Here is a 26,883-nt window from a genome sequence, read left to right on the forward strand (position 1 = left end):
AAATGTATTCTTTTTAATGGCTGAGTAATACTCCATTGTGTATATTTTTCAAAAAGGAAAAGCCACATACTTCCTATCCCTCTCAACCAAAAACATTTTAAAACAGTGACACCCTAACAGCCATAGTGCTGACTGTGAATACAGTTTTATATTACATAAATAAGGACTTGTTAAAGATATGCCTGCTTCTAGATACAGGGAAGGAAATGTGTTGGATGAGTTAAGACTATTCTGTCTTTTCAGGAAGTAAGTAAATATCAGAGATGACACATAGGGAGTCCTTGGCAGTCCGGTGGCAGGACTTCACACCTTCACTGCTGTGCCCCAGTTCAATTCCAGGTTAGGGAACTAGGATCCTGCAAGCTGCTCATGATGGCCTCCTCCACCCCACCCTACCACGACCAAAAGTAGTTTACAAAAAGACGACAGGGATAACGTCAAAAGAACTCCTGGGACCAACTTGAAGCTTCTAATAGTCAATGATGGATCAGTTTGAGCATCGTTAAAAGCAAGAACTGCACTGCATTTAAAATTATAAAAATGTTTAAACATGTGAATTCACAGTTATTATATGCATATAAAATTATATAAATAATGGTTCAGACATTCTATAGAATATTTTGCAGCATTTTTAATTGGGTTTGGAAGGTCAATTAACAAATTGTAAATGCTTATGGTTTTACCTTAAGTAAGATAATAATGCTGACCCAGGCGGTACAGTGGAAAAGAACCCACCTCTCAGTGCAAGAGAGGTGGGTTCCATCCCTGGGTGGGGAAGATCCCCTGGAGAAGGAAATGGAAACCCACTCCAGTATTCTTGCCTGGAAAATCCCCATGGGCAGAGGAGCCTGGCAGGCTTCAGTCCATGGTGTTGCAGGGGAGTCAGATAGGACTGAGCGACTGAGAGCACACGCACACACACACACACACACACACACACAAATCTCCTGACCCTCACAGTATGTAGATAATAATAACTACTACATAATTGTACATAAAAGGCAATATACAAGTATATTTTTACATGTACATGAACACAAATATAGTTAGATAAATGATAGAGAATAAAAAAGCATTTAAAAAGTGATGAAATTGTGAATGATTTTCCTAGTGACTTCCACTTCATGGTTTCAATGCATTTGGTTCAGTGAAAGTACTTTCATGCAATAAAATCAAGTTATAATTAATTAACATTTAAAATTTTTGCACACTGATAGATTTCCTTTTCCCTTAAGTGAGGACAGCATGATATGAAAAGAAAGTGAAAGTCCAAGTAGCTTAGTCTGACTGTTTGTGACCCCATGGTCTATAGCCCATGGAATTCTCCAGGCCAGAATACTGGGGTGGGTAGCCTTTCCCTTCCCCAGGGGATCTTCCCAACCCAGGGATCGAACCCAGGTCTCCAGCATTGCAGGCAGATTCTTTACCAGCTGAGCCATGGAAGCCCAAGAATACTGGAGTGGGTAGCCTATCCCACTATGAAAAGAACAAAGTTGTTAAAGTCAGTTGTATCTGGGTACAGATCTTAGATCTGTCATTACTTTAAACCCTGGCATAACATCCTAATTTAACACTTCAATCAAAATGAATTTCTTTAGGAATTCTTTGGCAGATAACTTGGTGTAAAAATATATCAGATCAATACATTTTTAATTCTCTTTATTTCCTATTCCCTCATTTGATACTCAAATTTGAGAAACTTTTTATTTTCTACCATTTACCAAAATGCATTAAGATCAAACCAAGTTGTAACATTCAAGTAAAACTCTTTATTTGAATAAGACTATTCAAATAAAATTCTAGTATAAGACTCAAATAAAAATCTGCATCAATTCATGTTTTCTTTCATGAATCACTTATTGATAATTTATGATTTTTCTACACACAGACTTCTGCATTGTCTATAACTCATTTTCACTAGATTCCCCTTGCAGTCTTTCTGATAATAGGAAACATATTAATAAAATTTACATTCTTGGTATTCATTTTCTGCAGTGAAATCTGATTTGATGTCTAAATATGCTCTCTTTATTCTTTATCGTTTCAATGCTGAGTAAATTACAGTTGTCCTCAAGTTTTTACCACATTAAAATTTCTCAGCTTGTGTCTCTTAGAGGACAAAAGATATTTTGAAACATAGGTTTTGCTTTGGCTACAATTTAATCAGGTCTCTAAATCCTGCCAATCACCTTCAGACTAAAACAGCTCTTCTGTTCAGATCAAAATATCACCTTTAGTGCCTGTCTGTCATTTCAAGTTCAATGCCATTGTAAGTCAAGAAAGTGTCCTTTGTCACTCTCCACAATGAGAGGACATTAAGGAGTTATCAATTGAATTCTGCTCCTCAGATTTCAGACAACTTCAGACTTAAAATGACCTCTCATTCTGAACTCAGTCCTGCCTTACTCTTCTCTCAGCTCTGTGATTGGCTCTCTGAAAGCAGTCCAGGGCACTTCAAACTCATTCTTATCATCTCAGTATCTTTCCTCTTCATCTTCCTCTTTATATTTCAAGGACTACTTTCAGATCTCCCCTGGAACGTCATTTTGCACAAACCTTGTACTGTATACATTGCCTTTAGTCATATATAAGAACAGAATGCTGTTAGCTGACAACTTGGCTAATAAGTATTGATTACTGTTAATTAAACTAACTAGATCGGTATAACTTGATTCTTTGTTTACTTCCTACAATTTCCTAAAAAAATCTGCCTTTCTAACTAAATTTGAGTATTTCAATTTACAGGAAAATAAGTGCTCACAGATTAATTAATGCTTGATCATCCTTTCCATGGAAACTGCATATTTCCCCTTTGAGCTGTACTCCCAGACTTTCTAACCTGTGACTTTTGTCCTTTCCAAACATCTTAAATAATGATTTTTGATTAGGCTACATTTACACTGACTTCTCTCTGCTAGAAATTATGCTTCACTAGGGCAAGGGTCTTCATCTCTTTTATTCACTGATATGTGTCACGTGCCTAGAGCAGAGACTGGCGCATGATAGATACTCAACACTTCCTATCATGGAATGTATACATAGTTTTCCTTTGCTTTGTACTGTTTGATAGGGAAGAGGATATAGAATGTTGTATTGGGATATAGAATTTTGTATTATTCTTTCCTTTCATTCAGGTCATTTGGAATTTCCATCCACTAATACATTTGTAGGAATGTTATGCTCGCATGCACACTGGGCCCTGATGAGATGACTCCCTCGTATGAGTCCCATGATTTGTAGTTATGTAATGGAGCAGGATGGAAGAGCCACAGTGATGCACAGTTTACCATGCTTGCCGATAAAGGCATCATACTTCATATAAAGGAGGGAATTAACTGAAACAAAGTCACGAGCAAAATGTTAATGGAAGGGTTCCTGAAGGAAGCCTTGGGCTTTCTTTCCTTCCCTTCTGCAGCTCTTTGCCTCTTGGGCATTGTCCTTTTCTTTAACTCACATACATTCAATATTGTTCACTATAAAGACTCTCAGAAAATGCTTTTAGATGCCCATGCAACACGAGGCTGCAAAACTGGCAAAATTTTATCTGTGACTTTTGCAAGAAGCAGTTGGATTTTCATACAGAACAAAGCATTTAACTAAAGAGATGGAATGCAAAAATCTATTGCTAGAATTCAAAATATATAGATGGGTAAATCAAAACCATTTTGGCACAATGACAATTCCTTTGACCTGAAGTCATTGAAGTTAAAAATCAGCTACTGAGAATTTGACCTACCAATTTGTTCCCCCAGTTCCCAATACTTTTAAGAAATATTGAATATTGTGCTCCTATATTTACTATAAATCTTATTCAACTGTACTTGGAAGGATCCCTTTTTTCACATATACATGAAAAGCCAATCTCTGGCAAAACCCTAAAGGAGAACCAGCATGTTTCTGCAAACTTCACCTTGGCCCTTTAAGGATCTACTAGGAAAAGGGAATGGAGGAAATTCAAAGTGCTCTGTAATGTACTCAGCATCCTTATCTCTTTTAAGTAAACCCATTTGTTCTAAGCAGACAGTCCAATAACTCATGAAGAGTTAAAGGCACTAAACCTTCCACATGGTTACAATTTTAAAGCACACTCCTGAACAAAGAATTCATTTTTAACAACGGATTTTTCAGAAATGAATAATAAATTCAGGTCAGAGTGTCTACAGGAGTCAAAAGGGCTATTAAAACTTAATCTGTTCTCTGAATCCAGAGAAATAATTTAAAATCAATATATAGGAATTCTTTTTCATTCTAAATCAAAAGTTGCCTTCACTCTACAAAATGCAATGCATTATATATATGTTGGTTAATATTACTAACAGTAATTAAAATGTATCTGTAACTTTGAATCATGTGGTACTTTCTCAACCTTTAATATTCTGCATACCTCTTTTCAGCCTTTTAAAGAGCTCTCTGTTCAGATACTTCTTGCATAAAACATTCCTAGATCACATGGATTGAGCTCTCACACCAGAATAGTCTTATTTCTTAATTGACCTGTTTTTACTGTTGTTCAGTCACTAAGTCAAGTTCGACTCTTTGTGACCCCATGGACTGCAGCATGCCAGGTTCCTCTGCCCTCCACTGTCTCCCGGAGTTTGCTCAAATTCATGTCTATTGAGTTCAGTGGTGTTATCTAACCATCTCATCCTCTGTCACCCCCTTCTCCTTTTGCCTTCAATCTTTCTCAGCATCAGGGTGTTTTCTAATGACCTGTTTTCATCCTGAGATATTTCTATTACAATCTAATTATTTTAAGTAACCCAGGAATGATGAGTGTACTTAAAATAGCTCCACTACCTTCTGAAAAATTGTTTTAAATATCATAGATTCTCAATACTTATTTATCCATTTAAATACACTTTTGTATTTTTGATTCCTATATATGTAAGGTTTTAGTGCACATATATAATACCTCACACCCAGATTTTATTTATTTATTATACAGAAACATTATTATACAGATTCCTCTCCACATAGTGCCTAACCCAGTAATGCATGTACAAATATAATCAACCTCTGGTGAGATAATAAAGATTAGATTATTCCTAAGCAAAGAGTGTCCATAATTCAATTTAGTTTGATGGAACATAGAGCACAAACTACTTCCACACCAGAACTCTGTGAAACTGATCCACTTAGTACCATGTAACTTTGACTTTGTAACTTATGATCCTGTTTATTCATGGATCCTGTGCTATTAAATCAGAGAAGGCGATGGCACCCTACTCCAGTACTCTTGCCTGGAAAATCCCATGGATGGAGGAGCCTGGTAGGCTGCAGTCCATGAGGTCGCTAAGAGTCGGACACAACTGAGCGACTTCACTTTCACTTTTCACTTTCATGCATTGGAGAAGGCAATGGCAATCCACTCCAGTGTTCTTGCCTGGAGAATCCCAGGGATGGGGGAGCCTGGTGGGCTGCCATCTATGGGGTCGCACAGAGTCAGACACGACTGAAGTGACTTAGCAGTAGCAGTGTTATTAAATCAGCAAGTGGGGCTATACAAGATTAAGATAAATTAGTAATATTCTGCCCATCAATTTCCTGCTTGTAAATTGTTTGTAATGCCATTGATCTGATACACATAATTTCTTAATATGAATATCCAGAAATCTACAATCCTTTGGCCTGGAGACATCATCTGATTGAGGAGAGGTCCATTTATATTATGAGTACACTTTGAACTCTGATACAAATTGATTAACAATTTTTAGAACCTAAAATTTTCCACAAATATCATAGGAGCTTTAGATTTCATCAGCCCATATTTATGTTCCATAAAATCACAGTATATTTTATTCTATACAGTTGGGTTAAATGCATCTGCCAATTAATCAACAAGTGTTTCTTCAGCATCTGGAGCATGGACTGTGCATCAGGGGCTGTTCTAGGTGTTGGAGATATGTCTGAGAGCAAAAAAAAAAAAAAAGCACCAAAAAAACAAGATTTGTCCCTAAGAGGCATTCATATAGGAGAAAACAAGCACATGTTAAATATTATGGTAGGTAGTCAGGTAATGATAAAAAAAAAAAAAAAAGAATAAAGACACAAAGACTGGGGATGGGTCTGAGAAGGTGACATTTAAGCAGGATGTGAATGAATTTAGGGAGTGAGTTAAGTGGAATCTGGAAGAAATTTCCAGCACAAGAAATAGGTCTAGTTAGGTTCTCATTTGGAATATTGGTTAAACAATAGGAGGGTCAGCATGGTTATAGTTGGAGTAAGGTAATCAAGGGAAAATATGTTAAAAGACCAAGAGCCAGATTACAGACAGCATACACATCACAGGGGGGTATTTGAATCTCACTCTGAGTGTTATTGGAAAACAGTGAACTGAGTAATCAAGGATGAATTCTAAGAATTTTGACCTAGTAATTTGGTCAACTGAAGAGATATTTATTGATATTTATTGAAATAAGGAACACTAAGGAAAGAGCAGATTTTGGATGGGGAAATCAGGAGTTTTGTTTTGGACATGATACATTTGAGATGCCTTTTGTAATTCCAACTGACAGGTAGTGATACTACAATGCCCAAATCATAGTAAGGTGAATGAGGCATTCGCCTAATATGCAAAAACCCAATGGGGCACCAAAACACTCAGTCAGATCAGATCAGATCAGATCAGTCGCTCAGTCGTGTCCGACTCTTTGCGACCCCATGAATCGCAGCACGCCAGGCCTCCCTGTCCACCTACTGACCTGGGGAGTTCCTCTTTCAGTATCCTATCATTTTGCCTTTTCATACTGTTCATGGGGTTCTCAAGGCAAGAATACTGAAGTGGTTTGCCATTCCCTTCTCCAGTGGACCACATTCTGTCAGATCTCTCCACCATGACCCGCCCATCTTGGGTGCCCCACAGGCATGGCTTAGTTTCATTGAGTTAGACAAGGCTGTGGTCCTAGTGTGATTAGATTGACTAGTTTTCTGTGAGTATGGTTTCAGTGTGTTTGCCCTCTGATGCCCTCTTGCAACACTGTCTTACTTGGGTTTCTCTTACCTTGGGCGTGGGGTAGCTCTTCACGGCTGCTCCAGCAAAGCGTAGACATTGCTCCTTACCTTGGATGAAGGGTATCTTCTCACTGCCGCCCTTCCTGACCTTCAACGTGCGATAGCTCCTCTAGGCCCTTCTGCGCCCGAGCAGCGACAGTTCCTTAGACGTGGGGTTGGTCCTCCAAGCCACCGCCCCTGGCCATGGGAGTCAGGATAAATATTTTAATGTGAAATTTTTAAAAGTCAAAATTAAAGCAGACAATCCATGATGAATAAAATAAAAATTTTAAAAGAAAAGTAGTTTGGTAGACAGGGTTTTGTTCCCCATGATATTTGTCCCCTAATGAATATATTACCTTATATATTTTATGGGATTTCACAGATTGTATGGGCTTCTCAGGTGGCTCAGTGATAAAGAGTTTGCCTGCCAAAGCAGGACACACACATTTGATCTCTGAGTCAGGAAGATGCTCTAGAGTAGGAAATGGCTACCCACTCAAGTATTCTTGCCTGGGAAATCCCATGGATGGAGGAGCCTGGCAGGGTACAGTCCATAAGATCACAAAGAGTCAAATGCAAATGACTGAGCATGCACAGATTGTGCAAAGGTTGCTCATCAGTTACCCCTAAAACAAGAAGATCAGCCTGGATTGTTAAATATGCTCACTGTAATCCCATGAGCACTTAACAGCAGAAAAGAAAGACAAAAGAGTCAGATTTTTGCAGAGGAAGATGAGGCAGGAGAGGCTAAAAGCAAGAGAAGGATACAGTCACCATTGTTGTTGATAACCCATGATGAGTCACATCAGTGAAGCTCAGAATGACCCCTGGGCAATAAGAAGCAAGGAAACAGGGATTTCAGCTCTGTCATTTCAAAGAACTGAAGTCCATCAACACCTAAGTGAGTCTGGAAACTGCCTCCACTAGGAACCTCCAGAAAGGAAACCAGGCCAGCTACCACCTTGGTATCAGCTTTGTGAAACCTCAAGCAGAGAAGCCAGATGAATCTATGGGACTTCTGACCTTCAGAATTGTGAAATACCTAATTTGTTTGATTTGGGTTTTCTGCCTATAAAATGCTAAGTATGTGTTAATTTGTTAGAGCAGCAATAGAAACCCAAAGGCAGTGTTCATTTAGTTGATTCTGTATGATGGAAGTATTTTTATGTGATGAAATACTGGAGATGCTTCTCTAATTAAAAAATTTCCCAGGAAAAGTTCTGTAAATTAACCCCTGATAATGCTAGTGGGATTGGCCTTTAGCCCTGCCCACTAAAGGTTCATCTGAAGACGTACACCTTCATAAGAAAGCTTCCTTCTCCTCAAGATGATGGTTTGTTACACTGTCTAGGTATTATTCTTTTATTTTTTAATATTTTATTTATATTTGTTTTTATTTGACTGTGCTGGGTCTTAGTTACAGCATGTGGGATCTAGTTACCTGACTAAGGATCAAACCCAGGTCCCATGCATTAGGAGCACAGAGGCTTAACCACTGGACCACTCTGGAAGTCCCTACACTAAGTATTATTCTTGCAGAGCCGTGAATCAGTTTATTGCTACCTAGACAAAACTAGTTATATTCTCAGACAGATGGGTTAAGATGGGGAGTGTAAATTTAACTTATTCAAAATAGACAACTCTCTAAGGAGACAGAGTTAATTTAATAAAAGAAAAAAATTTAAGTGCCAGTCAATATTGCATGATAATGCTGTTTCTGACAGTGGATATTGACTTACTGACATTAATCGCAGGATTGTGTGTTTTTATTTTTAATATAAGATTCTGTACTTCATAAACAACCATATATTAACCAACTTTCTTCATATCTTTCATCTTTGGGACATTTCTGTGATCCTGCAAATGTCATTCTTCCTCCTGATTTAAGCCTTGATTATTGAGATTTTATCAATACCCTAAAAATGGGATTGGGAAATACTTCAGCCAGTCAAATGTGACAAGTTAATTTGGTCTTCACATTTATAGCTATATCATCAGAAAATCTGCTTTAAACTGTGAGGAAAATGGCAGTTTACAATTGCATTAAAAATACCAAAATGAATGAATCCATTATTCAGACACAGCCATGACAGGTCTGTAGTTGTTATTTATTCTAAGCACCTGCCAATATTATCTATTCTGGACCTGAATTCTACTGTTGCCTGGCCGAATTAACTCCTTCAATTCCAGCTCCATTAAAAATACCATTTCAAATTTTAATGTGCTCAAAATTACAACTTCCTTGTTTTTGAAATATAGTTGAAGGGGACTGGTTATTCTTTAAGGAGAGAATTTCCCTGATCCTGTTTTTCACCTTCATATTTATATATTCTGAAGTTCCCCAAGTCTAGGCGGCTCGGTGGAAAAGAATATACCCGCCAATGCACGAGACACAAGACATACAGGTTCGATCAGGAAGATCTCCTGAACAAGGAAATGGCAGCCCACTCCAGTGTTCTTGCCTGGAAAATCACATGGACAGAGGAGCCTGGCAGGCTACAGTCTATGGGGTCACCACAAGTCAGACACAACTGAGCGATTGAGCACGCACAGGAGAGAAGTTAATAAATGATCTGACAAAACAACATTTGCATTCTGTCTTTTGGATAGCATCATGGATATCTGGAAGATCCATGAAGATGTGCCCTTTAAGTGAATCTTTTGTTATTTCTTCCATATGTAAATAGGGTTCTTTATGAATCTTTTTTAAAGAATTTATTCTGGAGTTGAGTCATCTCATGTTGAATCCTAACCCAGTGCTTTTTAGTTGTGATTACTGGCAACTGCTTTAACCCACAGTGGTTCATAATCATAATCTGTAATTAGTGGTTATATCATAGGGTTTCACTTCAAATAGAAATTAATATACATAGGAGAAACATATTCTAAGCCTCAATCCTTATTTTTTCATTTTTAGTGGTGCATCCTGCTTTAGAGTTTACCAGCCACAATGTATTTATTAAAAATAAAATAAAATTTAAAAAAAATACAATTCAGCGAGAAAAAAAAATATATATATATATATCCAAAGCTGACCATGTCCTTTGACCTCTGCTGTTAACATCCTATTCCAGAACATCATCTCTTGCCTAGATTGAATTATAGCTTCCAAAACCTCTCTTTACGTTTTTGAGCTCCTGGTTCTACCTAAAGTAGCCACAGTGGTTATTTTTAAAACAAGTGAAATCATATTCACTTGCTCAAAGCTATCCAGTGGCTCACCATCTCACCCAGAGGAAAGACCAAAGTCCTTAAAATCAGCAGGCCCGCATCCCTTCCTTTCCTGTCTTTGTCCGCTACCATTTTCCCCTTCTCATTCAACTCCAGGTTCTCTGGCCTCAGCACTCTTCAAAAATGCCAAGTACAATGAGAAGTGGCTAATGAAACTAGATGAGCAAATGGTGCTGAGGATTTTTTAAGCCACAGTTTCCTTGTCTTAGTTAAGACAGGGTTATTAAGTGGTGACTTAATTGTTATTTATTAACAACTTCAAGTATAACTGGAGTAAGTTTATTTTCTATTAATAAAAATGAGTTTTGACCCAAAAAAATCAAGTATACTCCTGCCTCAGATGCTTTAGACTTGGTGTTCCCTCTGCCTTTAATGTTTTTCTCAGCTATATGCATAGCTCACACCTTACACACTTCAGTCTCACTTGAATGTTACTTGATCAAGGCTTTCCTTGACTGTATATACACTGGTACTCCATGTCTCCCCTCCTTTCAGTTTGTCCATAACACATATCATGATCTGACTCTACTGCTTGTTTGTTTATATTTATTCTCCTATACTGGAATATAAGCTCAGTGAGGGCAAAGTTTTGCGTTTTTATTGAATCCTGCGTTTGTAGAACAGTGTCTGCTTCATATTAAGCACTCAGTAAGTATTGAGCATTCAAAGTATAACTAATAGAACTTTGATTTTTGAAAGAAAGAATAGCTTTAACTATCAGATATTTATGATTTTTATAGTTCTGTTTCATGTGATATTCAGTTTATTATATCAGAATCATGTACATTCAGATCGATGATTAATAATTATAAACTACTTGAAAACAAAGTAATTCCAGTGACAAAATGACTGTAGAATTTGGACAGTGATCTTAATTGTGATGCTAAGCAACTTATTAAAGACCTAGCTTATTTTACAACTAGACCCTACCACAAATGTTGAGCATATCCCTAGCTAGAAACGATGTTTTTTTCACTTACATAGGGGCTTTCCAGGTAGCTCAGCTGGTAAAGAATCCGCCTGCAATGCAGGAGAGCCTCATTCCATTCCTGGGTCAGGAAAATCCCCTGGAGCAGGAGATGGCAACCCACTCCAGTATTCTTGCCTGAAGAATTCCCATGGACAGAACAGTCTGGTGGGCTAAAGTCCATGGGATCGCAAAGAGTCAGACACAACTGAGCTACTAAGCACACAGCACACCACAGAGACAATATTTGTAAATGCCTATTTTGATTTCTTTTAATGTTTTGTCTTATCCTAATAACCCATTCCAAAATCTAATATTGGTAGAGCTTTTATGGTTTACACAGTTTCACACAATTGATATTCTTCTTAATGTCATGATCATGACCACTCTGGAGGATAGATATTATTTTAATCCTATATCACAGAAGAGAAATCTGAATGAGGGATGGTCTTCAAAGTATATATATATATATATATATATATATATATATATATATATATATATATATATAAAAACACCTTGCCCCATTTGCCTCTGGTTGTCCACAACAGGCCTGTTCTTTATAAGAAAATGCAATGAGTAGCATTAATAGTAGTTACCGCTGATGAAGTTAGATGTTATCATGCATAATCCTTTAAACTTTTCAGCAAGTCAGTAATATTATTTATTATAATTACCTTCATACAGATGAGTAACCTTAGGATTTACAGAGAATAATAGACATATCCAGTAAGTAAACGGAGAAGGCAATGGCACCCCACTCCAGTACTCTTGCCTAGAAAATCCCGTGGACGGAGGAGCTTGGTAAGCTGCAGTCCATGGGGTCTCTAAGAGTTGGACAGGACTGAGCGACTTCACTTTCACTTTTCACTTTCATGTATTGGAGAAGGAAATGGCAACCCACTCCAGTGTTCTTGCCTGGAGAATCCCAGGGACGGGGGAGCCTGGTGGGCTGCCGTCTATGGGGTCGCACAGAGTCGGACACGACTGAAGCAACTTAGCCGCAGCAGCAGCAACAGCAGTAAGTAAATGAACTACTAGTACAATAAAAGCTCAGCTATCTTGATTTCAGTGCCCTGATCTTTACCTTCATCCTCTATTGCACCTGTATGCTTGCTAGTAGAGAAGATGAAAGAATCATGCAAAACCAATTTAGGGTTCGGTTGCTATCACAGCTTATTAAGTATGTAGCTTATTATGCCATGCCATAATAAGCATAATACTTTGTGACTAAATACATTTATCATATATAGATGAATAATTTCCAATTATTTAGAACTATATTTCCTGCAATTCTGATATTAATTTTGGGAGTTGGGACCTATAACCCTTTCTAATGTTTTCCCTCAAAAACGTAGGTATCAGCTACTGTCTAATATAAGCATGAATATGGACAGAGGAGCTGGTAGGCTACATACAGTTCATAGGGTCGCAAAGAGTCAGACACAACTTGGCGACTAAACAACCACAAAAATGCTATCAACTAAATATATATGCATAATTGTATGCCATTCACCATATTATAATATACCGACAATGTTGTTTTGGGAGTTCTTTGATATCCTACGGTTGTATTTCTAGTTCTATGTACATGTAGGCAATAGGTTATAGAGGAATTAACTATTAACCCAGCATATATTGTTCTCAAGTATTCATTTTAAAGTACTTTCATATATGAACACTCAAATGGTAAATAATCGGCCTGCAATATGGGAGACCCAGGTTTGATCATTGGGTCAGGAAGATCTCCTGGAGAAGGGAATGGTTACCCACTCCATTATTCTTGTTTAGACAACTCCATGGATAGAGGAGCCTGGCAGGCTACAGTCCATGGGGTCACAAAGAGTTGGACACAACTGAGCAACCACTTTCAAACCTTTTCAAATTTTAAAATAGTTATAAAGAGTTCTTTTGAAGAAAGAAATAAATTGATGCTTATACAGGCAACAAATACACTGAAAATTTTAATTCAGTTGATCAATATCAAATATTGATCAAGACAGGGTTCACAGCACTTTTAGTTTTAAATAGACCTACCGATATTTTCAATGTGTATTGTTTATCAAAGCAACCTCAAGAAGGCAAGGAACTCCAAGACTGAAAATGAAATCTTTTGGACCTGACATAATTTAAATACATTAAAATCAATGGTGTGTGAGAGAACATTTTTGCCAATCTTTTTAGTAACAAAGATGTCTCAGTTATGCATTTAGTCAAATGATTAGTTTGCCATGAATACTCATTTAACTATAATACCTTATTGACTGGGCTAACATTTTTAGACTTATAAAGACAAAGGAAAGATCCAATTACAGTTACAGAATAAAATGTAAATGCTACAAACACTGACATTTTAAAGGCCTTAAAATTGCCAACATTTTAGAACAGGAGATGTTAGAAATAGAGAATAATTTTCTTACCTTTTGAATTGGAAGTTAAAAATACAATATCTGAAGTTAGTGACTCAGAAAATATATTTAAAAATCATAAAGTATACCAATGGAATAAAATGATTTAAATGAAAAAATGAAGAGGACTGAGCTGAAGATAAAATTGCATTTAATTCCTACTCTTTAAAAATGGAGTCAACCAAATTCAATACAAGTTGATAAACTAAGCAATTGACAGATACATAAATTGCTTAAATTTGTAAAGATAGGTACTGGAAGAACTGAATACTAAGCACTATTAAAAATGGTACTTTTGATGAAGCAGATTTGAGGAGGGGGTCAAAAGGCAGAGATTACACAATTTTGACAATTCTGCATGAATTTGTTTTGCTCTTGTTTTTGTTTTAGATCATGGCAGGTAACTTTTAAATTAATAATAGCAGTTTCTCCTTCCCAATGACTTTCTCCACATGAGTTAAACCACATTAAACAGGATTACTTTTCAAAAATTCTCAAATTATTCCTCTTATTTGGCTCTATGAAGAAAAGCACAGTAAATATTGGTTTGAAATAGCTCATTTATAAAGATCAGAATTCTAAAAGACATATGAATTGAAAGAAAACACTTTGCTATTCACAAGAATTAAAGCATACATGGTAAACATATATGAATTTGTAGTTATGTGTTAAAGACGATTTGAACCCCTTGTGGGCTATTTAAGAAGGATGCTGACTAGCTTACCCAAGAAATAACTGCCTAGCAATAGTTCTTTGTTTAATTGAGGTCAAATTCATGCAACAGAAAGTCAACAATTGTAGAGCACACCATTATGTGGTATTTCGGATGCTCACAATGTAGTTCAACCACGACCTCTATCTAGTTCCAAAACTTTTATTTTTCCCCCACAAAAGTCCCATACCCACTAAGCAGTAATGTCTTATTCATCCCCTCCTCCCAGCCTTAGGTAATGATAAATCTGATTTTACGTCTATGAATTTACCTGTTCTCGATATTTCCTGTAAATGGTTTCATGCAATATGTGATGTTTTATATGTGGCTTATTTCATTTTGAGGTTCATCCATGTTGTAACATATATATAGCAGTATTTTATTTCTTTTTAGGGCTGAATTGTATTCCAATGTAAATATATGATATGCCTTGTTTATCCATTCATTCATTGATGAATATTTGGGTTACTTCTACCTTTTGGATATTGTCAATAATGCTGCAATGATTATTTTTGTACAAATATGTGTTTGAGTATCTGTTATGATTTGTCTGGGGTATATACCCAGAAGTAGAAGAGCTGGGTCAAATTTGGGAGTTTTTCATCCATTATTTACTTAAATATTCTTTCTACCTTTTACTCTCTTCTCTTTGGGGATTCACATAATGCATGTGTTGGTATATTAGATTGTTCTCCATAGGTCAGTTCAGGTTGTTTTTTTTTTTTTTTCTGTCTTCACATGGAAAATTTTAATGGTCTAATCACTAAATTCACTGATAATTTCTTATACCTGCTCAACATGCTGTTGAACACATCCAGTGAAAGTCTTATTTCAATGGCTGCACTTTTAAGTTCCAGAATTAATATTAGGTTCATATTACCTCTTTATTGATGTTCTATGTTGGTTCATAGATAGTTCTCCCAGCTTCCTTTAGTTATTTCCTCAAAGGTTCCTTTTGGTCTTCAAGTATATATGAGACAGTTGATTTAAAGTTTTTGTCTAGTGCATTCAATGTCTGGGCTTCCACAGAGACATTTTCTGTTAATTAATTTTTTCCAGTGAATGGGCCATACTTCACTGTTTCTTTTATCCCTCATTTTGTATTGTCTTGCCTTGTTTTTCCTGAAAACTAGTCATTTTGAATATTTGAATAAAGTGACTCTGGAAATGCAGATTCTTTTCTCCCCCAAATACTTTTTGTTGTTGATTTGCAGGTTTGCAGTCATCTTTTCTTTCTTTTTTTTTTTTTTTAATGACATTTCCACACTATTTGCTACAGAGACTGTATTCATTTTCCTGTGTGGTCACTGAAGTCTCTGCTGCATTCTCTTTGCAGTTACTCAGTCACTGGACAGGGATGCTCTTAAATAGCAAAATTTGGCAGTAATTTTCTTCATTGAGCATTCCCCTGATGTTTTCAATTCCTGATTAAGTTTATTCATTCAGGTTTTTTGTTTGTTTGCTTTGAGGTTTTTGTTTTGCTGTTTTATCAATTTAATAGTTATTTCAGTGGAGATTCTTTCCTTTGAGCATTCTCTTCTGCCATTTCCATGATACCACTTTCCACACAACAGTTTGGGAGGAATATGCTTGTGGTGATGGGCTTGGAGATGAGAAAACTTAACAATTCTATTCATTTTCTCCTTGCTGTCTTTGTAATGAACTCTTAGGCTTCTTAGCTTAATTATTCAAGGGAGTAAATACATAGAGCAGTATAACATAGCTTTGTAATCAAATGAAAATATTTGATAAATAACACAATGAAAAAGTTTTCTTGGGAATATTTTTCTCAAAAACTATGGAATAATCCCCCAAATATTTATCCAGCAACCATTGTGTACCAGGAAACTTCTAGGGTACAGTAATAGAAAAAAATTTCCTTCATTTTATTTATACTCTAGCAGTGAAAGACAAATCATAATCAAATGTAAAAGTAAAATGTTGTTGTTCAGTCTCTCCATGATGTCCAGCTCTTTTTGGCCCCATGGACTGCAGCACGCCAGGCTTCCCCGTCCTACACCATCTCCAGGAGTTTGCTCAAACTCATGTCCATCAGGTCAGTGATGCCATCCAACCATCTCATCCTCTGACACTCCCTTCTCCTCCTGCCTTTTATCTTTCCCAGCATCAGAGTCTTTCCTAAAGAATAAGCTCTTCACATCAGGTGGCCAAAGTATCAGAGCTTCAGCTTCAGTATCAGTGCTTCCAATGAGTATGCAGGACTGATCTCCTTTAGGATGGACTGGTTGGATCTCCTTGCAGACCAAGGGACCCCCAAGAATTTTCTCCAATACCACAGTTCAAAAGCATCAATTCTTTGGTCCTCAGTCTTCTCTGTGGTCCAACTCTCACATCCATACATGACTACTGGAAAAAATATAGCTTTGACGACACAGATATTTGTTAGCAAAGTAATCTCTCTGTTTTTTAATATGCTGTCTGGGTTGGTCATAGCTTTTCTTCTAATGAGCAAGCATCTTTTAATTTCATGGCTGCAGTCACCATCTCCAGTGATTTTGAAGCCCAAGAAAATAAAATCTGTCATTGCTCCCATTGTTTCCCCATCTATTTGCCATAAAGTGATGGGACCAGATGCCATGATCTTAGTATTCTGAATGTTGGAGTTTTAAGCCAACTTTTTCACTTTCCCCTTTCACTTTCATCAAAAAGCTCTTTGGTTCCTCTTCACTTTTTGCATAAGGATGATGTCACCTGCGTATCTGAAGTTATTTATATTTATCCTGGCAATCAATTCCAGTTTGTGCTTCATCCAGCCTGGGATTTCCAATGATATACTCTGCATAGAAGTTAAATAAGCAGGGTGGCAATATATAGCCTCGATGTACTCCTTTCCCAATTTTGAACCAGTTCATTGTTCCATGTCTGGTTCTACCTGTTGCTTCTTGACCTGCATACAGGTTTCTCAGGAGGCAGGTAAGGTAGTCTGGCTATTCCCATCTCTTTGAGAAATGTTCACAGTTTGTTGTGATCCACGCAGTCAAAGGCTTTAGTGTAATCAATGAAGCAGAAGTAAATTTATCCAACTGTTTGCAACCCCACCAGGGGTAGATGACCATGGCTTCTCTGTCCATGGGAATTATCCAGGCAAGAGTACTGAAGTGGGTTGACATGCCCTTCTCCAGGGTATCTTCCTGACCCAGGGATCAAACCCTGGTCTCCTGCACTGCAGGTAGATTCTTTACTGTCTGAGCTATCAGGGAAGCTAGGGCACAGCCAAAATGTGGAGTATATAAAATTATTTTACGTGAAAGTGAAAAATGAACTGATGAAGGACGGTAGAAAGTATAAGGATAGAGAAATGCAACTTTAAAATCCTAAGGTGATTTTTAACAGAAACCTAAATAAGATAGGTGATGGGCTGAGTTGTGTGTGTGCCTGCATGCTAAGTCACTTCAGGAGTCTCCGACTCTTTGCTACCCTATGGGCCACAGCCTAAAATGGCATTTCATGGAAATCACAGTGCAAAGAGCCTGAGGCAGGAACTTTCCTGGAGAGAGCGCAGCAACACCAAGGAGGTCAGTGCCTAGCTGCTGAGAAAAATGGGCCGGCAGCTTAGTTTTAAGACACAAAGTTAAATGGAGAGGGTTTAGATCGTATAGCAACATGTAAACCTTTAAGACATTGCAAGCAATTTGGTTTTAATAGAGGTAAGATGAGAATCCATTGGAGACCCAAAACCCTTTTATGATCAGACTTTCAGTTTTGAAACAATCACTCTAAATGAACGAGTTGAATATAGAGTTCAGAAACAAAAGTAGAAATAGAGAGCATATTTTAGAAACTATTACAAAAATCCTGGGGAAAGCTGATAGATCTTTGTTTTCAGGGTAGTAGCATTGGGGATGAAAAGAAGTGATCAGAATCCAGATGCATTTTTGAGAGAAGTACAATTTATCCTGGCACAGCAATCACATTCAAGGAATCTACAGTCATACCTTTTTTATTGCACTTCATGCTATCAGTATTCACAGATAATGCATTGTTTATTTTATAAGCTGAAGATGTGTGGCAACCCAGTGACTTGTAAGTCTATTGGTACCATTTTTCCAACATCCTTTGCTCCCTTCACACCTCTGTGTCATGTTTTGGTAATTCTCAGAAAATTTTAAACATTTTCTTTATTATTCTATTTGTTATGATGGTCTGTGACCAGTGACCTTTGATGTTACTATTATAATTGTATTGGGGCACCATGAACTGTGCCCATATAAGACTGTAAACTCAATTTAGAAGTACTTTTGTGTTCTGACTTTTCCACCAACCAGCCATGCCCCCCATCTCTCCCCCTTTCCATGGGCCCCTCCATTCCCTGAGACACACAATATTGAAATAAATCCAAGTAATAATCCTACAATGGCCTCTAAGTGTTCAAGTGAAAGGACCAGTCAATCAATGTGGAAAACCTCATATTGTCTTAGTTTAATGTTGTCATTGTTGTCCTAGTTTAAGAAATGGCCACAGCCACCCCAGCCATTAGTAACCACCTGGGCAGTCAGCAGCCATCAACACTGAGGCAGGATCCTCCACCAGCAACAAGATTATGACTCATTAGTGGCTCAAGTGATGGTAAGCATTTTTCAGCAATAAAGTATTTTTTTAGTTAAACATTGGTTTTTAGGCATAATGCTATTGCACCCTGATTAGACTGCAATATAGTGCAAAGCAAAGTTTTTTTTTTTTAATTTTATTTATTTTTAAACTTTATAATATTGTATTGGTTTTGCCAAATATCGAAATGAATCCGCCACAGGTATACATGTGTTCCCCATCCTGAACCCTCCTCCCTCCTCCCTCCCCATACCATCCCTCTGGGTCATCCCAGTACACCAGCCCCAAGCATCCAGTATCATGCATCAAACCTGGACTGGTGACTCATTTCATATATGATATCATACGTATTTCAATGCCATTCTCCCAAATCATCCCACCCTCTCCCTCTCCCACAGAGTCCAAAAGACTGTTCTATACGTCAGTGTCTCTTTTGCTGTCTCGTAGACAGGGTTATTGTTACCATCTTTCTAAATTCCATATATATGCGTTAGTATACTGTATTGGTCTTTTTCTTTCTGGCTTACTTCACGCTGTATAATAGGCTCCAGTTTCATCCACCTTGTATATGCACTGGGAAACCAATAAATTCATGTGATTTGCTTTACTCCAATGGTCTGGAAGGTAACCTACCATATCTCTTGAGATATGCTAGCATTAGCACATCTCATGACAATCTGATATCATCAAGTATTTTATCAGCAAGTTTTTTCAGAGTATTTATTGACTCATTACTTTCACTAACACAAATGGTAACAACCTAAATAAACAACGTGCATTCATCACATATTAGACATTTCTACCCAATAACTAAATAACTTCTCACCTATGGATTATCATTGATCTATTGTCCTTACTGTTAGATTTATAATGACTTTTAATAAAAGAAAAATATTTCCACGGATCCTCTGTATCAAAATATCCATTCGTGTACTAGACTTTCTTACTTATGGCAGAAAGAGAAGAACTAAAGAGCCTCTTGATGAAAGTGAAAGAGGAGAGTGAAAAAGTTGGCTTAAAACTCAACATTCAGAAAACTAAGATCATGGCATCCGTCCCATCACTTCATGGCAATATATGGGGAAACAATGGAAACAGTGGCAGACTTTGTTTTCTTGGCCCCAAAATCATTGGAGATGGTGACTGCAGCCATGAAATTAAAAGACGCTTGCTCCTTGGAAGAAAAGTTATGACCAATCTAGACAGTATATTAAAAACCAGAGACATTAGTTTGCCAACAAAGCTCTGTTTTTTCCAGTAGTCATGTATGGTTGTGAGAGTTGGAGTATAAAGAAAGCCGAGCACCAAAGAACTGATGCTTTTGAACTGTGGTGTTGGAGAAGACTCTTGACCATCCCTTGGACTGCAAGGAGATCCAACTAGTCCATCCTAAAGGAGATCAGTCCTGAATATTCATTGGAAGGACTGATGCTGAAGATGAAGCTCCAAAATTTTGGCCACATGATGGGAAGAACGGACTCATTTGAAAATATCCTGATACTGGGAAGGATTGAAGGCAGGAGGAGAAGGGGATGACAGAGGATGAGATGGTTGGATGGCATCACTGACTCAATGGACATGATTTTGAGCAAATCTGGGAGTTGGTGATGGACAGGGAGGCCTGGTGTGCTGCAGTCCATGGGGTTGCAAAGAGTCGAACACTACTGAGTGAGTGAACTGAAGTGAACTCTACTAGACTGTCTTAATATAAACTCAGTTTATCCACTGACAATACAAATGGTCAAAGAGAACATGAGCATTTGAAAACGAAATGTTATTCCCATTGATTTTTCTTTACGTGTAAATCTGAGGAAAAAAAAAAAAAACCGCTAAAAATCAACATTTTTGGAGTTTCCCAGTGAGATGCTGGAACCAACTGGCATCTGCACTGGAGGACTGATTGTTAGATATCCAAGAATTCTGCAAGCCAGCTGGCAGCACATCAGTAGCTTGCAGTCAACCATGGTGGGAGTATTTACACCACGGAAACTGGTAGGCACGACAAACCAGCACCCCAACAGAGCCAGTTTTTAAACATTTACCAACACACTCCTGAGTTTAGGTTCTTAATTCTAAATAGAAAAAAGATTGGGAAAGTAGATTTAGCCCAGAAGGAGCCTTGGATTAAAATATAGTTCAAAATAAAAGCATTTGTAGACAGTTTATGTCTTAAAACAACTTTATATTCTAAGAATGCACTAAAGATACATCATGTTTTTGAGAGATACCCATATATCAAACACAGGTTCCCCTGGTGGCTCAGTGGTATAGAATCCACCTGCCAGCACAGGAAACATGGTTTTGATCCCATGGTTGGGAGGATCCCCTGGAGAAGGCAGTGGCAACCGCTCTAGTATTCTCGCCTGGGAAATCCTATGGACAGAGGAGCCTGGTGGCTTATAGTCCATGGCATTGCAATGGGTCACACACAAGTTAGCAAACCAGACAACTACAACAAACACCTCAAACACTTTTGAATATGTCTCCTAATGAAAACTAGGACTAGTGCAAAATCGAAATATTTAGTGACTTGAGAAATTAACCAACCAAACTTTAGAATTTGCAACACATTTTTTCCTTCAAAATATTTTACAAAGCAGCATACAATAATCAAGTATGTCAGAAATGTTCTTATTTACCTGGATACCTGAGTTGATCTTTTAAATACCCAGGTTAAAAAACTGCTTACCAACAGGACTTGCAGAAATCAAGTCTGCAGACACTGAAAGAGAGCAGATACAGCAATTCTTTAGAAAAATATCCATCACTGTCACCTGCTTGCTTTTGCTACAATTTTCCTTTTCAAATTTCTCTTTCAGCACATATATCTGGTGTCTCTCGTGTTGGGTAGTAAATTGTCTTTGTTATATGAAATTTACGAGAGTTTCACCGCATAAAATAGTCTCTGACAGAATCATTTTTGATCTGTCCACTAGGATTTGGCCAGATGGATCTGCTGTGATGGAGCCACCAGCCATGCTCAGCCTGGCAGTTCACCACTTCGCCACAAGGGGCATAAAAAAGCAAATCATCCTTGAGTTGTTTCAGTGGAGAGGTTTAAAATATGAATCATGGCCATCTAAATTAAAAGACGCTTACTCCTTGGAAGAAAAGTTATGACCAATCTAGATAGCATATTGAAAAGCAGAGACGTTACTTTGTCAACAAAGGTCCGTCTAGTCAAAGCTATGGTTTTTCCAGTGGTCATGTATGGGTGTGAGAGTTGGACTGTGAAGAAAGCTGAGCACCGAAGAATTGATGCTTTTGAACCGTGGTGTTGGAGAAGACTCCTGAGAGTCCCTTGGACTGCAGGGAGATCCAACCAATCCATTCTAAAGGAGATCAGCCCTGGGTGTTCTTTGGAAGGAATGATGCTAAAACTGAAACTCCACTATTTTGGCCACCTCATGCGAAGAATTCACTCATTAGAAAAGACTCTGATGCTGGGAGGTATTGGGAGCAGGAGGAAAAGGGGACGCCAGAGGATGAGATGGCTGGATGGCATCACCGACTTGATGGACGTGAGTTTGAGTGAACTCTGGGAGTTGGTGATGGACAGGGAGGCCTGGCATGCTGCCATTCATGGGGTAGCAAAGAGTCGGACACGACTGAGCAACTGAACTGAACTGAATAAGCCTTCTAATAAACCTTCTAATAAACATGGGGGGAAAATCCATGTTTTGAGGGGCTTAGCCTTGCAAATAAGCAATTACCCATTATATTTAAACTATATGTCAAAAGGCTTACCTGTAGCTTGACAACTAATTATATAGTACCGTCTCTGAGACAGACAGGGCTCTTACGAATTGTAGTCTGTATCTGTGGGGAGTCGTATGCATTTTTTCAGTATTCACATAGGGACACTTTCTAGTTCTTTTGAGGCATCATGTTTCCAGTGAAGGTAGAAAGTGAACTGGCTTTGACCTGAGATTTTTTTTCCTTATAGATCCAGTTCAGTTCAGTCGCTCAGTCATGTCCGACTCTGCGACCCCATATAGATTAGGGACGCTATATTGTTGTGGATAGGACCGAGGGTGGTAGAAGAGGACCAAACGCTCAAATCCCAGCTTTTACTCCACTTTAGCTCCTTGAACATGGGTGAGTTGCACAGCTGTGTTCTCAGCCTCCTCTTATAGAAAATCCAAGTAAAACTGGAATGTACTGTGAAGGATTTTGTTGTTGCTGGACTGTGTGTGTGTGTGCTCTCAGTCATGTCCAAATCTTTGCAACCCCATGGACTGTAATCCACCAGGCTCCTCTGTCCACGCGATTTTCCAGGCACAGGTGCTGGAAACTGGAATCTGGTTGTCATTTCCTACTCCAGGGGATCTTCCCACCCAGGGATTTAGCTCATTTTTGTGGGGTGGAAAGGATTAAAAGATATCACACATACAAACTAAAAGTGCATTATGTGTTTGCTACTATTTTATTGTTACTAAAATGTGTTATTGAAATATTGGTGCTAAGAGAGAATTGCACTAAGAGAATAACTGTTATTCAATAACAGTGAACACTGATTTTTCCTCTATCTGAATTACTACATTATTGTCCTTTCCTTCCAAAGGTTATGCTCTTATCCTACCCACTGAATATTCACTTTCTTGAGGACATAAATGATTTCTTACAATTCCCTTTTATGATATCACATGAGATCTCAGAACTTCCCAGACTGTTTGCTTGTCCACCATAAGAAACATGACTGGAACCAGAATCATGGATACCTGAAACCCAGAGCATCTTGTTTTTACCAAGTTCCTGAGGGAGTATTGCAAGGAAAGTCACATGTTTACTAAAAGAACTTAGAACTTCAGTCTTGACATTTGTGTTCTTTGGTTATTTTGGGGCAACCTGCCTCATTTTGACTTGGGCTTATGGTTAGAATCCGATCTCTGTGCTCCATGTTAGACTTATTAATCAGTCTTGAAACAAGAGGCCTGGGAATGTACATGTCATTCCAATCCCCAAGTTTACTATTTCCTTTAATATTTGGAAATTTGTTTTCTTATCTCCTACCTTTGCAACGAGGCAACTGGGTCTCACTATTGGGTCCCAGGGAATCTTCTTGCTTTTTTAGATAAACAAGAACAGTAAACAATTGGCTTTTCTTGCATTTCCTGAGCTTCATTCTTTCAAGTTTTCTACATAAGTAAGCTAGATTATTGTATTTATTGATTAGGTATGTCATAATACTGAACAACAACAATACTGATACATAACAAACAGCCACAAAAACCTTAGCAGTATATAATAATACACATTTATTTAAGTCAATAAATTGAAGTCAACTGAGGCTTGTCTGGTCTAGGCTGGATTTGGCTGGGTGGTCTGGCTACACTCCATGTTTCTCTCCTCTTTCTGACAAAAGTACGTTAGCACAAAGAAAATTATTCTCTTAGCAATAGCAGAGATGCCAGAAAACAATCCCCAAGGTGTAGACAAATTTCAAGCCTTTGCTGAGTCATGTCTGCTAATATTCCACTAGCCAAAGCAAGCAGCATATCCACATTAGACATGAACAGAGCAAGAAAGTGTGTTTCCATGGCAACAATGAGTACGCATGGTCTTTCTGAAGAATAGTCTAACTGACCACGTTGACTTAAGTCACTTTCCTTTACTTTATTTTCCTAGTTACTCTTTTGGCCTTCTGGTTTCTCCAAGGTAAGGAGAAGTTAAGATAGTCTCCACAAATAAATCTCAAACTAAAACATCTTACCATCACTACTGCATTCAACATTCGAGAAAGAACAAGGAAGAAGCATAAAAATGCACTTCATGCTATCAAGTTCTAGAAAAACATTTCTTTTATCCTCTTAGAATTCCTGCTTCCTATGTAATGGTCCCAGACCTCTCTCCTTGATGACTAAGGCATAAGGACTTGAGATTATCTGAATGAGATGTGGTCAATTATAGCTTTCAGTTACATCGCTTAGTTCTGCATTGTTCATATACTACTGCTATAGCATTTAACATAAGAAATGATTCAGGAAAAACTTTCTCAAAATTGCTAAAAGTCCAACGTTAACCTGAGCATTTATAATGATCCCACTGAAACAATATGTTAAGAAAGTAGTGAGCACTTTCTTTGTATATAAACATAAATATTTATTTTTTAAATATTCATATTGGATAGAAATTTTGTGTTCCTTAATCTAGTTGAAAATTTACTCAAGATTTTAAAGTTAATCTTTTCACCTCTTTTGAGGACTAAAATATTATTTGGAATGTGACATAATAAGCTATTTACACTAGCTTATATTACATGTTCTGCATTCAGAGGGGAAATTATGGCTATGATTTTAATAATTCAATTTACTACAATAATTACAGCTCTCTCAGACACCTGCAGAGGCCTGGATAAATAAATGACACATTTTAAACAGAGTCTTTTTTAATCTTCTGAGAACATAAAAATGAATTTCAAATAACCATATCCATTTTTATGTCTCCAAGACATAATTCCTAGCTGAGGAAATGGTTTCTAAACATTTGTTGAATAACTATTTTCTTTAATGAAATAAAAATTATACTAGTAGTATGAATTTGTCATACAATCAGAAAGGAAAGAACTTTTGATGAAAATCTGAATTAGATCCATGCGTATTCTAGATAAATTAATTTTTCATAAGTGATTTATCCCTGAGAAGAATGTTAAATTCCAAGAGTAATTTTATATTACCTGTCATTTTTAGGTTCCTTACAAAAATAATCAGAAAAATGTAGTATATAGTCTTTTGCAAATTGAGGATCATTATTGTTTGATAATATAACAGCCTCTGTACCATTTCCTAAAATAAGTCAATGAACAAGCAATTTTCATGAAATTTCGGGGTTCTGTGAACCCATAACATCCATCCACGTGTCATGGAAATCTAGTTTAAGAAATTCTAGGTCACAGTATTACCAAGCAAAACTTCTAATGGTGTGGAAAACATCTCATAGTCACCCTTGTATTACTGGCACACTTTAGATTCCCCTAGGAAGGAGAACAGCACTGCTGCTGCTGCTAAGTCGCTTCAGTCGTGTCCAACTCTGTGCGACCCCAGAGATGACAGCCCACCAGGCTCCCCCGTCCCTGGGATTCTCCAGGCAAGAACACTGGAGTGGGTTGCCATTTCCTTCTCCAGTGCACGAAAGTGAAAAGTGAAGTCACTCAGTCGTGTCCGACTCTTAGCGACCCCATGGACTGCAGCCTACCAGGCTCCTCCGTCCATGGGATTTTCCAGGCAAGAGTACTGGAGTGGGGTGCCATTGCCTTCTCTGGAGAACAGCACAGTCTAACTTAAAACTTTGACTTTACAATGTTGCAGAAGCAACCACATTCAGTAGAAACCATACTGCAAATTTTGACTTCTTCCAAGGTGAGCAAGAGGCTAGAGTATGAGACATACTCTCTTATGATGCTCTCAGGCAGTCTCAAGATCAAGAGCATAAACCAATGAGACACTTACAACTATTCTGTACCCAGACAACCACACAGTTGTTTACTTTTAGTAGAGCATTGAATACATTATGTGAAACACTTAACACTTTGTAATAAAATAGGCTCTGGGTTCGGTGATTTTGGACAACTATAGACCAGTGTAAATGTTCTGAGCACTTGCTGACCTAGGCTGTGAGGTGAGGTTGTTGTTTAGGTGCTAAGTTGTGTACAGCTCTTTGCAATCCCCTAGACTGAAGAAGGCAATGGCACCCCACTCCAGTACTCCTGCCTGGAAAATCCCATGGATGGAGGAGCCTAGTAGGCTGCAGTCCATGAGGTCGCTGAGGGTCAGACACAACTAAGCAATTTCACTTTCACTTTTCACTTGCATGCATTGGAGAAGGAAATGGCAACCCACTCCAGTGTTCTTTCCTGGAGAATCCCAGGGATGGCGGAGCCTGGTGGGCTGCCGTTTATGGGGTTGCACAGAGTCGGACACGACTGAAACGACTTAGCAGCAGCAGCAGCAGCAGACTATAGCACACCAGGCTCCTCTGCCCATGGGATTTTTCCAGGCAAGAAT

The sequence above is a fragment of the Bos javanicus genome, chromosome 4, assembly GCF_032452875.1.
Source record: "Bos javanicus breed banteng chromosome 4, ARS-OSU_banteng_1.0, whole genome shotgun sequence".
In the NCBI taxonomy this organism is placed as follows: Eukaryota; Metazoa; Chordata; class Mammalia; order Artiodactyla; family Bovidae; genus Bos; species Bos javanicus.